This window comes from Gobius niger, assembly GCF_951799975.1.
Source record: "Gobius niger genome assembly, chromosome: 14".
NCBI classification, from domain to species: domain Eukaryota; kingdom Metazoa; phylum Chordata; class Actinopteri; order Gobiiformes; family Gobiidae; genus Gobius; species Gobius niger.
In genome coordinates this window covers 18930099-18945149 of record NC_136865.1, presented here as the reverse complement: position 1 = coordinate 18945149, position 15051 = coordinate 18930099, and positions in this window count along the sequence as shown.

Genomic DNA, 15051 nt, shown 5'->3' with positions numbered 1-15051 from the left:
AATAATAATAATACGGTTGTTGTGCAAAGTCACAGAAAAAAGAGTGATTTCAAACAAGAAATAGCACAGTCTGTTTCACATTAAAGGACAAGGCCACCATTTTGAAATACTGAGATATGTTCTTACCTGAGCTTAGACAAGTTGATGCATAACTGTCTGGTCAAGTATAGTCACACAAAAAAACTACATTACTACATCTATACTACTATACAATGTAGTTTTTATCCACTTAGACTGTCTGTGCTCTGTTTACGTGACTGAGGGCACACGTAAAGACCAGACAGCTACACATCAACTTGTCTAAGCTCAGGTAAGAACCTATTAAAGGGCACCGCGTTTTCTCTTCCACCCCTCCACCTGAGCTTTCCCACTCGTGACGTCAGATGCTGCTGTGCAGGAGCCAGGCCGTCATGGCCCAAGACGCAAGACAATCCATCAATCCTGATTACCTGTTCATTTGTCAAGCGTGTGTGTGTAAACTGCGTGTTTGGCTGGCTGTAGGAGCTGTGTGCCATCACCTGCGCAACTCATGGTATGGTTGTCAAAATACTCGTGCTACTTTGTATTTTCTTTTAAAAAGATGTAAAGTAGCCTAAACGTTTATTACTTTTAGGCTCTGTCTGCAGCGAGTGTCCCAAGCTTCCCCTTTTGGACCAACTTCTGTTTTGGGCGTCTCTTTCAGTTTGGCCTATTCTGAGGTGCAAAGCCTTCAAATGGACTGTATTATTCATAAACGTTGTAAATCTGTGGCCATGAAATGGTGATGTCTGTGCCATGGAGGTTACTGGAAATAAGCTGTATGAAGTTCGGAATTGCTATTTCTTAATAAAATCATACGAACCTGTGCTGCTTAAAATGCAGGACATTTTGTGTTGCAGGGTAAGACCAGCTGGCGTTGTGGCAATAACCTGATTTAAATGAATTAGCAACTTATATGTTTGCACCATTATTTGTTGCCTACCTGCACACCCGGTTACAATCGCATCAACTCGTCTAAGCTAAGGTAAGAACACATCTCAGTATTTAAAAACAGTGGCCTATACCTTTAACACTTCCCAGCTCCACTGTGAGTGAAATAATCCACTTTCCTGAAAGGCGCTCATGCATAAAAGCAGCAGCAGTTTTGCACAGCCTCACGCAATAAACTCATTTACACATCACATTCGCGGCACTAATAATACGCACAGTTTCTTATAGTAAATCAGGTGCAATACGTATTACTCACAGTCTAGCACCTGGCTTCGTAAACCAGACCCTTATAGTCTTCTTGGGTTCATTTAAAAATATATATAAGTGTGTTTATCTACAGGTATCTTGTGATTAGATTTCTATATAGGCTGTTGGATATCGCTGATTTAAATTTGTCCTACATAAGCATCACTTTTCAGCTCTTGTAAATCATTCACAAGAAACTGTATAGTCAAACAAATATCTCCCCCACCCCTCTACCTGCATCATTGCTGCATTTTCTTCATTCATTCCTGAAACAATTTCGCTGATCGATGCAGAACTCTCCGCTGTACCTACCAAACTTTTCTTTCCATTACCACCATTACAAACCTCTTTATTTTGCACATTCAGTCCTGCACATGCACAACTCAAATCAGTTTGCAAATCCCTTCGCAAATTTGAATAATTTACCACTGGGACCATCTCACAGCATCATCTCAGATTTCTCATTCCTGATCTTGGCTGTTGCTTTTTTACCCTCAATTTGTCGCCCGGAGCCGGAACGCGACAAGGGATTCTCCAAACGTGCGCACGCCGCAGAAAATGCGATTATAGCGGATCTGTCCGTGCAACTCCCTCCTGTTCAATCCACAACGACCTGGGGATCCGGTGGTCTGTGTCTCCTTGCCCCTTTTCTCGGTCTACATTGCGCTCCCTCGTGCTCAGAGGTAAATGTCCTCTCGCTTTCTCTCCAGAGTATTATTCATCAACATTATATTTTCTTCCTCTGTACCACTCCCTCTTTCACATGCACACATTTAGCCAAGCCAGGTGCCTCAAAACATCACAACAGAGCTTGAATAAAGAGAGAAATGGTGAGGGGAGAGCGTTTGCCATATAAATGTGGGTTTATTAAAAGCTTAACTTAATAGTCCTTTACTGGCATGGTACACTCATTTCGACAAACGTGTGGCATGATCTGAGACTGACCCTGCATGAAAAGATATTTTTAAAAAGTAAAAAATACAACAAGACATTGGACAGCTGACAGACTATTGAAGTACTTATTGTACTTATTGTAATGCAAATCTGTTATAAGGTACATCACCTTATATGTTGTTATGCAAAATCAACTTTTTAGAGCTTCTTGCTTCAATGCTGTTTCCTCAATAAACAAAAAACGCATTTGGGGTCGTGTTTTTAAACATTTGTGTGCATGTTTGAGTAATCTTTTGTTATCTTTTGGCTACTTACACAATGCTCCTCCTTTTTACCCCAAGCTCCTCCCACTGTCCTTAGTAACCAGGAAGTGTTTTCCTCTTGATCAGCTTATCCTTCCATTGAAAAGCACTGACAGTAAAGAACATCCGTTGAAGCTTCACTGCTATGAAGCAACACGCAGCTGCCTCAAAGAGTAATATAGAAATGTCCAGACAGCACCGTAGACATATTATTAATAGATCATACCTCACTCCTCCCCGTCTACCACAATGACCACGTTCGAGGGGGAAATCATGGCGGATTTACAGACTCCTCCTCCCCAGCTCTGACGGAGCATGTTCCTAAAAAGGGCATATGGGCGGGATCTTCACTGTAGACTTGGCCCTTGCGTGACGTGTAGTTCACGCAGGTCCAATGCTAACAGTCCGGCCCTCATTAGAGATTTCTATGATATTTCTTACGAAAACCAGCTTGGTTTCTTTGATTGCAACTAACCCAGCGTTATCACAGGAGGAATCTAGCTGTAGAAAGTTTAGGAAAATTAGAAACCAGGCTTGTTTTTAACGTGTCTAAAGTGCAATGCTTTCCAATGGGTGACTAGTGGCTTATGGAGGTACTACAGCAATGGTGGCCCCTAGTGTCGTCGTCACAAAGCAGGGGGAGGGAGGGAGGCGGGGCTTAGGGACAAAGTGTTTTTTGAACCAGGATGTTAGGCTAACAGAAATTTTTTATAAGACATGTCAAGCCTAATAAAAGCCCTTTAAGTTTCGCGTGATACTGTGATTATTTACAACGCTGTGTACAGCATTCAGCTCGGACCAAACAAGCAAACGTTTGTGATGCACTGCTTAAAGGATTTCGAATTATGAAATATAGTTTTCTTTTCCTCTTTTGGGTTCTCCTGTATACCTTCAAAACAAACTCAATTAATACTGGTGTAAGAAGTGGGGACAGTCTAGACGATAACAGAGACAAACATGATAATAATATGGTTGCTGCTGATATAGAAGTGCAAAGTCACAGAAAAAGAGTGATTTCAAAGAAGAAATAGCACAGTCTGTTTCACATTAACACCTCCCAGCTCCACTGTGAGGGAAATAATCATTCTTTCAGTAAAAGCTCCAGATAAAGTGACACGAAGTAAGCGCTGTAATCACTGCTATAATTACAGAGGACAAGATTCTCCACAAGAAATGTTCAGGTTGATTAGCGTTGATTGAATCAGTGCAATTGCTGAAAACACTGTGTTGGTTTTTTTTCAGCGTCAATCTGATGTCCTGTGAGAAGAAAGACTTTTGTTTTAATGATTATGCATACACAACTACAACTTCCCAATACGCATCAAGGTTAAAGTATACTTCAATATAAATCTGTCTCTGCATTTGACACACACAGGACTAGCTTTTGCCAATACAACTACCGTATGCACACTCAAGACAAAATTTGCATGCAAATGGATACCCAGTTACAATGTGCTAAAACCAGAAAGAAAAACAAGACCATCTCCTCAAATTCTTGGACACAACTGTCTGGAAATAATAAAGTGCGCTCAGAGATGAAGCATATGACGTTTATAAAAAATACACACTGGAGTAGGCTCTATGATAAATGAGCTTTGAGTGTTGTCATAGTTTACCCATGTGACATTACTGAGATGATGGATGAGTGGTTTAGAGACACAAAACTATGTCAGTGTGAAAAGCGCCGTGTTTTGCGGCGGTTTATGGCTGTGCAAAAATGTGTGATTTTGGTTTTATGGATTTAACATGTTCCTGTCATAGAAACACTCCCTTCATTTAGACAAACAAAGCTACAGTATATTGTGTGAGGAAGGCACCGGCTGCAGCTGTGTGGGAGAATGGTAATTCATCACCAAGTTGGCATCAGTAACTATATGGATAAACCTTTAGACATTGGGGTGAAACAATACCATGAACTGTAAGATTAAATTTAATTCACTGAATGAACTTTACGGCTCGGCACAATTGTGTTGAGAATCTTGATCACCCGATGAATTTAAAGAGCTGCAGGCCAATAGGGAAAGTATAACATAGACACTATAAAGACACAAAATTGGAAGAAATAAGGAGGTTTTGCCAAATAAGATGTGCATTTGCTCAGATACAATAAGATCCCTAGTTTAAAGGAACAGGTCGCCGTTTTTCCATACTGAGATATGTTCTTACCTGAGCTTAGACGAGTTGATGTGTACCTGTCTGGTCTTTATGCGTGCGCCCAGTCAAACATGTTGTTAGCATTTAGCTTCTCCAGAATATTCTTATGGACCCAAACAGGGGTGAAGTTAGAAGCGACCAAGCTCTTCCACATTTTCCCCATTTAAATACAGTCTTCAGAATCTTCAGAATTCTATAGGAGTGAAGATATTACTGCACGGACGTCGAAGTGCTCCCAAGGTGTTATTACACCTTACAATATAGTACCCCCTTTAATCCACTTTTATCCAAGAAAATCGACATTTCTCGACAGTTTAACTTTGTGTTACTATACTTGGATCACGTAACTACTCAGGTACCGTATTTGAATAGGGGAAACGTGGGAGAGCTTGGTCGCTTCTCACTTCACCCCTGTTTGGGTCCATAAAGGAGAGGAGGAGAAGCTACATGCTAACAACATATTTGGTCTTTTTGTGTGACTGAGCGTAAGCACAAAGTCCAGACAGGTACGCATCAACTAGTCTAAGCTCAGGTAAGAACATATCTCAGTATGGAAAAACGGTGGCCTGTTCCTTTAAGTCCAGGTCTTTTATCGTTACCACAGCGAGACAGGGCTAACGCCTTGCCCGAGGTCTGGGCTTCATTATACTGAATGCTCTCTGTCTGTTCTGTCATGCCATACAGAAGTCACACATTATAAATAAACGTGACGTTCAAAGTTGCTTCAGTGGAAAGAAAACTAGAAAACCAACAAGACAACTCTTATTCCAATTCCTATTTCCCTGAAATGAATTATAATTCAAAGCCGGGCCAGGACGTGTAGTGAGGAAAATATGTCCCTTAAGTCCAAAAGTGACACTCAAATAAAAACAGGAAAAATATGGCAATGCAGGTTGAGGGGGAGTAAGCCTTTAATCTTCTCAAAATGGTCAAAATGGTCGGTGTTGTCTTTGGAAGGTCAATAAAGAGCACCGCCGAAAATTGAAAGTGACATTAAAGCTGGGTTTGATTGTGGGGTAAAGACTTTGATTGTTTAGTGTTGGTGGCTGGCAGATGACAACTAAACACGGACTTGACATATCCAAGACTTTTGACGTCAGTGTAGAATGAGCCCAGACCTGTTCACCACAACTGCGTGAAGTAGTGAGTATAAAATGGCCAACTTGCATCTAGCCCCTTTAATGGGCAAATGCTAAACCTCCTACAGGCAAGTGTCACCCGAGTCATTTGCTCTCATAGTGGAGATACCATTTGTGGCTTCAAAACTAAAACAATACTACAATATCAAAACAATACTAAAAGCTTCTGTTTTTACCCAACGGCATGCTGACAAATAAATGGTGCTGTGAAAAATGGCTCTAGAGTTGATTTATGGGCTTCTACGTCTCCAAGTATAGGTGATGGTGAGGGAACATTAAAGCATGGTTAAAAGCTAAAAAAAAAAAAAAGTTCTATTATAGCTCCCCTTCAAGGACAGATTGAAAATAGTTGACCACACATAATTTCAAACATTAAACAAAAACATAAGAAAGCTGGGTCTGATTCTAAAGACTTTGATAGCGATGCGTAAATAGTAGTCTGTGTTGGCGTGTAGACTGTTGGCACCAAAAGACGACAAAGACACTTAGAGTGAGCGACACTTGGACTCAGACTGTGGTTTCTCTTCCCATGGACATATAATCAGTTTAAGAGGAAGTTTTTCCCTCTAGTTTGACTTTGATGCCCAATCACATTTTTGCCCCACACTGTAATTCGGCATCCATCCCTCCTCAGGCTTGCCCGCTCCGATTGGCTGTCCCGCCGGTTGTTTGATGTGGTGGCACCCTGGCATTGTTCTTGCTATTGTGCCAGTTGTGGGATCGCACGGAGAGAACGAGACAGAGATAGATGAAGGGCTGCTGTTGTGTATTGATGTGGCGTTGGAGGCTCCAGTAAAAAGTTGGAAATCTGGATATAATTGACAGCTTCGCTATAGCGCTGGCAGGTCTGGGAATCTCATCAGAACTCGGAGGAATGTTCTAGAAGGCTCCGGAGTGACCTCTGTGCACTTTCGGAAAGGGCCGGGTCAGCAGCGGGACTCATATATCAACACGTCATCTGCATCGGCAAATTCAAATGTGTTCCCAATTATTGTCCGGCTTTATCTTTTGTTTCACTTTCCTTATCTCTGCACAGTGTGTCAGTTTTAGATCGAAAAGATTGATGTTTTACATAACAATGAGGATATTAGAAAGCCTTGTAGAGGCAAATGGTCAGAGGAATATAAGAGGACAGAAAATATGGAACTGCATGGATACTCGCAAGTTGAATGTACCAGTATTCACAGTAAAATCATTATAAAAAATAATCAGGGATGGTAAAATGGTAAGCTCTAGAATTTTGTTTCAAGATTTGGAGAGGGTTCCCAAGGTGTTTTAACCGCCTGAACCGAGTGAATTTTCTAGTTCTGCTTTACTCAAATCTAACAGCTTCTACATTTTTATGTGTTTTTGCCATGTGTTTGCCACTTTTTTGGTTGCATTTTTTTTAACACATTTTTGTATCACTTTTGTGGCTTTATTGTTGCTTTTACTTCGCTTTTGTTCATTGCTTTTCTGTCATGATTTTGTCCCTTTTTTGTTGAGTTTTTGTCTATTTGGATGTTATTTTTAATGCATTAAAATGACTAAAGAGACAAGATGCAAGTTGGTCATTTTTATACTCAATACTGCCACCTCAGGTCTTACGCGTAACTGCAGTTTCTATATTAAGCTTGTGCATGACGGCACCTAGTAACACCTTTTTGAGCGACTAAAGGATTTTAGAGGCAGTTGTGTTGAACAGGTCTGGGCTCATTCAACAGATTAGGACATGGCTGGAACATGTAGGGGGAGGAAAATACTTAATTTTAACATTTTTAAACACCATATAGTCCTGTTAAGATTTGGATAATGCCTAACTGGTGAAAATGTGCTAGGTTCTGGAGAAGAGGTTAAGAGGTCAATGTGATCTCCTAAGAAAGGGTCAACTGAAATGTAGATTGAATCAATATTAATGTATTGATTAAACCCTATTTATATCCATGATGTGTTATTTGAGTTTCAAGATGTATGACTTTTTCCACCAAATGAACGCCAATTATCAGGCAATGTGCAGTGAACTGATGGTTGCTGGTGTATTAAACTAAAATAGACATTCAACAAGTTTGTGAGTTATATTTATTTCATATCATTAAGTGGTATTTTAATAGTGGTTACTCTATATAAAATTGCTGTGTGGTCTTTAATAACAGAGATTCAAAACACTGCATTTTGTTCTCTTTGTCAATTGTTGGACTAAGAGCAGATTAAAAGTATTACAAGTCGTATTACAAATTGGTACATTTAATAAAAGTCTAATCCTTGTGTTTTTACTCGTTTTAATTAGTTTTAATTTTAAATGTTGACTCTTTCCCAAGCCCGCAGGGGTCTGAGCAGTCCTGCATTGTTTCTAAACGGTTCCAGTCTTTGGCAACTGTCCCCACTATCTCTTTACATAATTGCATTGTATATTTATTTATTCCAACATTTGGTTTCACATGAAAGTTATTTGCAAACCTCCTTGTGGTAGCAAATTCGCTGCCAGGGCGAGCCTGTTAATCCACTCAGTCTGTTTTTGTTCTCCGCCCATCTGCTCGAAAACTTACAAATCTTCTATGTTTTCGTCCAAATATGTTTAGAAGTGCAAAATGTCACCTGCTACTGTCAAGCATAACAGTAATAATCGCTGCAACATACACATATTAAGAGTGTATGCTCTGGGAAGGGAGGTGAGAGGGGTATCTGTTTTGTATTGCGCACACAAAATGCTTCACGAGGGACATTTTTTAATTCATCACATGTAGGTGGTGGTAAGGAAGATGGAAGCGCATCTGCATCAACCTGTGCCAACCACTGACCAAGGAAACATTACTAGATTGATTGATGGAGGTTTTCTATTTAAGCAGAGGAAATATCCTATACAAAGTTTAAAAAATGTAAAACATGTATTTTCCTCTAAAATCCTGCACTGTCACTCAAAAAGTTGTTAATTCGGGTCCGAAGGGCTGTCATGCACGAGCTTAATATAGAAGCTGCAGTTACGCATAAGACCTGAGGTGGCAGTAGTGAGCATAAAGCGATCAACTTGCATCTAACCCTTTAACGCAACAGCTAAGTAACTCATGCCCCTGGAGGCCATAAGTGTCACTGCAGGTGTTTTAGCGTGTTACGTTTTTTTACTCATTTTTTACTCATTAATTGACTCAATTAACTTCAAATCATAACAACGCTGCCCAAGAACTGACTTCCTGTTTCGTTCCAGCACGCCAAAATAAAAGCACACAGCTCGTCTCATTGATTAGTTCCGCAGGTACTTGCAACATTACAAGAATATAATTAAATACACACATTTTAAGTGTTTTGTCTGTTAATAGTTAGACAGAAAGAAAGTTGAACTAATGAACTGCTGAACTAATGAATAAGATGGTGCTTTTATTTTGATGTGCTGGATCAAAACAGGAAGTAATTTCTTGGGCGGCGTTGTTTTGATTTGAAATTATGCACAGAGTCAATTGTCCGTGAGAGTAAATCCTACACTGACAGAAAAGGCAAAGGGAGCGAGGGATATTGTACATCCAATTACGCAATGGAGATACTTTTTTTCACTCAAACTTGGCTGTAAATGCTGCTAAAGTGGCGCTAGCCCACAGCTAGCTTTGCCTGTTAGCCTGTTAGCTTCTTCGTGATTCCATTAGTGTGTATTGGAGCCTCCAACCCGGTGCAGGAAAGCTGCAATTGTGGTTTTCTGGCCAGAGACACCAGGGGGAGATGGAAGACCCCCCACTCATCCCATTAACGCTTGTATTACCCCCAGAGGGACTATTAAGGACTAATTAAGGTAAATAAGTTACTTAGTACTGCTTTAACCCCGCAAGAAATGGCCAACCTTCTGTACAAATTCATTTCGCTTTGCTCTGTCCAAACTTTACAAATCTCATATACTACTTTGTTTTGCACTGTTCCGTTTAAAGACAAGTGTTTTTCTGAAGAATATATATCTTTTTTTTTTTTTGAAAGAGCAAAATGCCACCTGTAACTGTCAAGCGTAACAGCGGCGGGTGCGAGCTTCAATGCTTAAACGCACTTTGAAAAGGGGAAATAAAGCGTGCGAGGAAAGATAAAGGAATGACGGTACCAAAGCGGCGGTGGAGGATGAGCGGAGAGGGAGTTGGAGAGCGGCAGACGAGAGGGACGGGTGATTGATGGTGCCAAAAAGCCGATTTCTTGCTCCATCTGATCTGCATTAGCCCGCAATCACCGGCGCGCGCGTTCGCACTCACGCAAAAGAAAAAAAGCGTGCGCGTATACACCTTTGCAATCAACACTCTGCACACATCGCTTCACACACTGTTAGCCCGCAATCAGCTCACAGGTTGGTGATCAGCGACTGTCATCAACCACACGCCACATGCGGCTTACGCAGGGCGACATGCGAGACGGTCATGAAATCACTCTTCACTTCCTGTGCACTAAAGGTAGACATGGCGGAAACACGTGATACTAATCAAAGGCGCTATATGGGATGCGCTGTCAATGAGAGCACAGAACTTGCCTTAAGAGTAGTCAAAGGTTTTGCAACATAAGTGATGACACGTGATCACTGAAACTTTTGATTTGAAATGTCACTACATCTTATCCAAGTTTGCCACAAGATACTACATTCAACTCCTTGTGGTCGGAGTTAGTCTGTAACTCACGACGTTCCAAAAGAAAGTATAGGCATTTATGTGATTTATTGTACCACTACCACTATGGAGTATTTTCTGGAGGTATTTTTCCAACCCGGAAGACAAAACGCTTGGATTCAGTTCACTTTAGCAGTAGTAGTTATATAAATACCACAGCAATAACTGAAGTTACTTCATGATGCAGTTATAAGGAGTTGACATTTGCAACACAGCTTCATAAATAAATGTCTGACACGTGTTTTGACTCACCACTCTGGTCCATCGGGTGTTTTTAGGAGGATTGCTTAGAACTGCGTGAATGAAGTCAAAAACCACTCGGGGGCAAAAAGCTCCAAAAGGTCGATTTTGCATGATATAGGACCTTTAAACATTTATATTGTGTTTTCGTAGTTTTTTTTGTTGCTGTTTTTTGGTCACTCTTTTGTCTTGAGTTTTTGTTGCTTTGTCATCACTCTGTTTATGTCGCTTTTTTGTTGTTGTGCTATTGTTGTTTTTCCAGTTTTTGTCACATTTTGGAAGCGCTTTTGTCGTGTTTTGGTCTTTTTAAATCATTTTTTTGTTACTTGTTGTGTTGCTTTTTTTTAATCACTTTTAAGTCATGTGTTTCAAATTGTGTTATTGTTGCTTTTCCAGCACATTTGTTGCACTTTTGCCACTTTTTTGCTTTTAGATTTGGGTAAATCCAAACTGGAGCAAATGTGCCTGGTACATGCGGGGGTTTCGAGAAGAAGTCGAGACTTTACCAAAAATTGTGAAATTGATTTCTTCATATGACATACTATACATCAGAGTGTTGTAGTTGAAATATGCCACCATAACACACAGCTGAGCACCTACTATGATCTTCTCTACAAACCCTCATAGAACATGTCCATCTCCAACGGCAAAGCATAACACCTAAAAGCATAAAAAAAGAGCACCATCACAATTCACTATTTCTCTTGCATGCATGCTATAGAATAAAGGCAAATATAACTGTACATGCTGCTGAGAATATATTTCAATACAACTCTGTTTCTATGTAAATGGGTTCCATAGAGAACTACAATGATGCCTTTCTCTCAACCTTGTAGCCATGGAGACAAATCTTCCTGGGATGGCAGAGTCTCATAGCAATAAAACTTCAAACCACAAACCTTTGCCAGGGCGTTTCAATTTCTCCGCGAGCGTCTGGTTTTGTGCAAAGCCCCAACAGCCATAGCGTAATTGTTCTGAAGTTGAGGAGATCCCTCATCTATTATCAAATTAATATGCAGGAGATGTGGAGAAACTGGGGGTGTATGGGCCGAAAAGGGACACGATGGTTAAATAGCCCTCGTGGCAATAGGGACGTGTTCGAGGTTTGCAGTTCATTTTGTATAAGTAAAGTGCAAACTGTGTCCTGAATGGATGGATCTTTTTTATAATGTCTTCAAATATGTGATGATGATTTCCTGAGCTTCACTATCTAAGGTTCTGGTTATCAATACTGCAACTTCAGTGAGAGCTACATGCATTTCAATAATACTCGGTTTCTCACATTGCACTGAGTATCTTTTGAGTCGAGCTCCATCCAGGCTTTACAAAGACTTCTTCTTTTATGTCGGGACATTATGCAGTCTATAGGATTGGCTTTGTTGTCTGCGCAGCTGTGCGAGTCAGTAAAGTTGCACAAAGTTGTGTTATACCACTGTCATATTCGGTGGATAAAAGAGAGGCGCAACAAAGAAAGAACAAACATAGAAGGTCAGAATGGTTTTCTGAAGCAAAAGCAAGTTGATGAAACACGTCTCCTTTTCTATTTCTTTTTGGGACATAATAAACGTAACAAACAACGAATCTATTTTGTTTCATAGATAATTTTCCTTTCTAATAATACACTTGATTTACTGAGGCTGATCAAACTGACATACTACATCCTAAAAAGATAAGATAAGATAAGATAAGATAATACTTTATTGATCTCACAGATGGAGAAATTGCATTCGATGAGAGAGCATCCGGCAGCAGCACCCATTCAGTGCGCACCACTCTTTTTCCACTCTTTTTTTCCTTTGGTGAAAGATCGTTGTGTCCCGGCCGCCATCTTCACTGTTTTGGTCACAGGAGGAGCACTGGTTGATGGGAAAATCCGTAGACGATGACCACGGCGGTGGAGCTCTTGCGCTTGGCCACGATGTTCTTGGCCACACAGATGTAGTTGGCCGTGTCGGACAGACGCGCCTGCTTGATGATCAGGTTGTGGTCCACGGTGATGTAGAAGTTCCTGTCCTCGGCCGGGTCGATGATCTCGTTGTCCTTCAGCCACTCCACCCGCATGACCTTGGAGGATGGAGAAACTGTAGCTGCCCTCTGTCTCCTCTGATCATCTGAAACGGTGCACCGCCTCCTGGGCTTGTCCCCGTCTCAGAGCGTGGTGTCCTGCACTGGTCAGCTCCACCTCGTCCTTCCTCTTCCTCCTGCACAGCTCCCTCCACAGTTCAGTGTCTCAGAAGAAGATGTTTGTAGATCTCAAATGGGTTTAGCTGATAAGCTAAACACAAGGGCCACATTAAATTGACAAATATGGTTGACGTGGTCATAGTTGAATCAATTATTATTCAGACCCTTTCAACTACTTTAGGACCCATAGCCTTGATCTTTTTGTGGTGTAACTTAAAAAAACATGTGTCAAAACAGAATAATAATGATTTTATAAAATGTAGTTAAATAACTTGCCTGCAGAGGGCACACAACCAACTACAGTGAAATGGAAAGTGGTTCATTTTATACAAATAGACATAATGGAGATCGGCAAACACTCTGATCTGGGCCGTGAAGAGAATTTATCCAGGCACTGGATTAGAGGCGGTTTACAGGAGTTTTTCTGGACTTCAAAACTCAAGGAAACCTTGTTTATAACTCAGTGTGAAATATACCAGAGTGTGGGTGGGAGACAGACAAATATGCAGGATTACTGAAATGTGCGAATGAGACAAAACACTCCAGGGATGTTTTTTGGAGAAAGTATTGCTTTGTAACAAGCTTTTACATGATATGGCTCTTTATGAATTAATACAAATACATTAGTAAAAAGCAATATCACAGCAATGAGGCTTGTGCTCTGCATTATTTACATCACTTTTTTTTAGAGAAGTACGGCAGGTTCACTAAGTTTCCTTCACTTCCATTATTGAACATCTGCACGGCTCCATATGCTCTGTTTTGTGTGGCGGAGGTAATTATTTTAGGACTTTGGATGTGAAACAACATTCTCGCCGACGTATGCAGGATCGCACATAAAAGGCCGCTGTGTGATAAATGAGCGCAAACACTGGCTAACAGTCTGAGGCCCGTGGAACCAGTGTCGCTCAGTCTGAGTATTTACACCCACACATGCGGCGACAGTGATGACTTATTATTGACCTAATGCATGTGAAGGCGACACATGCAAACGCACAAGGCGCTGTATGAGTGATTAGTGACTTAATGTTAGTGACGCGTCATCATTTCTCTGTCCGGTCCCGGAGATTTGTTGATATGAATTATGAGCCACGTACAAACACCTCCCTCCTCCGCCCTGTATCCCAGTATCAGCGCCTTTATTCGTTTTTACATCTTTATTTATTCTTGCGTAAACAGTTTTGGAAGCATATGGTCATGTTTTTGTTAGAGGGGCACATCTCTGGCCAGTTAAATTAGTTAAATTAGTAATGGTAGTAGCCAAGAGCCCCCACACCTGCAGCACAGTGGAGGCATCACAAGAGGAGCTACAGGAAACAAGGAAGGGACAAATGAGGAGGTAACCGGGCGAGACCCACAGCTAAGTCACACATGCCTTCTATTGTTCTGGCTCATGGACGTTCACTGGAGAATAAAACAGATTAAATGCTAAGCTCTTCCCAGAAGACGTTGAAAGGCTGCTGTGGAGCGGAGGGACCTGTGCAGGAGGAAGAGGAGGGAGGAGGTGGAGCTGACCAGTGCAGGACACCACGCTCTGAAACAGGGACAAACCCAGGAGGTGCTGCACTGTTTCAGAAAAGCACTGAAGGCAGCCAACCAGGTTTCCTCCAGGTGCTATGGTTTCCTCTATCTCCAAAAATATGCTGGTCAGGTTGACCCACAGTGGCAGCGCGGCTCAGTCACAGCGACTCAGGACTAACACCCGAACACAATTTCGTTGTACAGTTTTACAATGACAAATAAAGCACTTTCTTACTCAGTAGAGTGGTCACCAACAACTTTTCGTATCCAGTAAGACTATGCTTTGATATTGAATGTGTCTAAGTAAGATATACCCCTAGCACTTCATATAATACAAAATGTAGTCATAGGATTTGCCAGCAGAGGGTGCAGTGCTACTTCTATCTACTGAAGGCAGTTCAAACTGATGACATGTCAACAATAGCAACTACCCACAGTCTGACCACAGACTGAGTCAGAACAAGTTTGGTGAAGTTATCGAGACAGGAACTTCACGTCAGACATATATCAGGAGTGTGAGGTGGCATTCTGTGTGTGTAGGGGGGAGACCGACTAAATAGAATATGAGTAGACCAACGACTGTACTCATTTTTGACGAAAATGCAACTTTGTAACTTTGTAACATGACTAATGCCCCCCAAAAAGAAAGATTGTAATGTATTTGTGGGATCTAATCCAGACTGTTTTTGCGTCCTTAAGCAAGACACATCACTCATGCATATCTTTCTAGTTAGTCAATTCCAGGGCAGATCCCTGTACAAGAGCTTGCTCAAACTTTATATCTGCAGTATTTGTGTC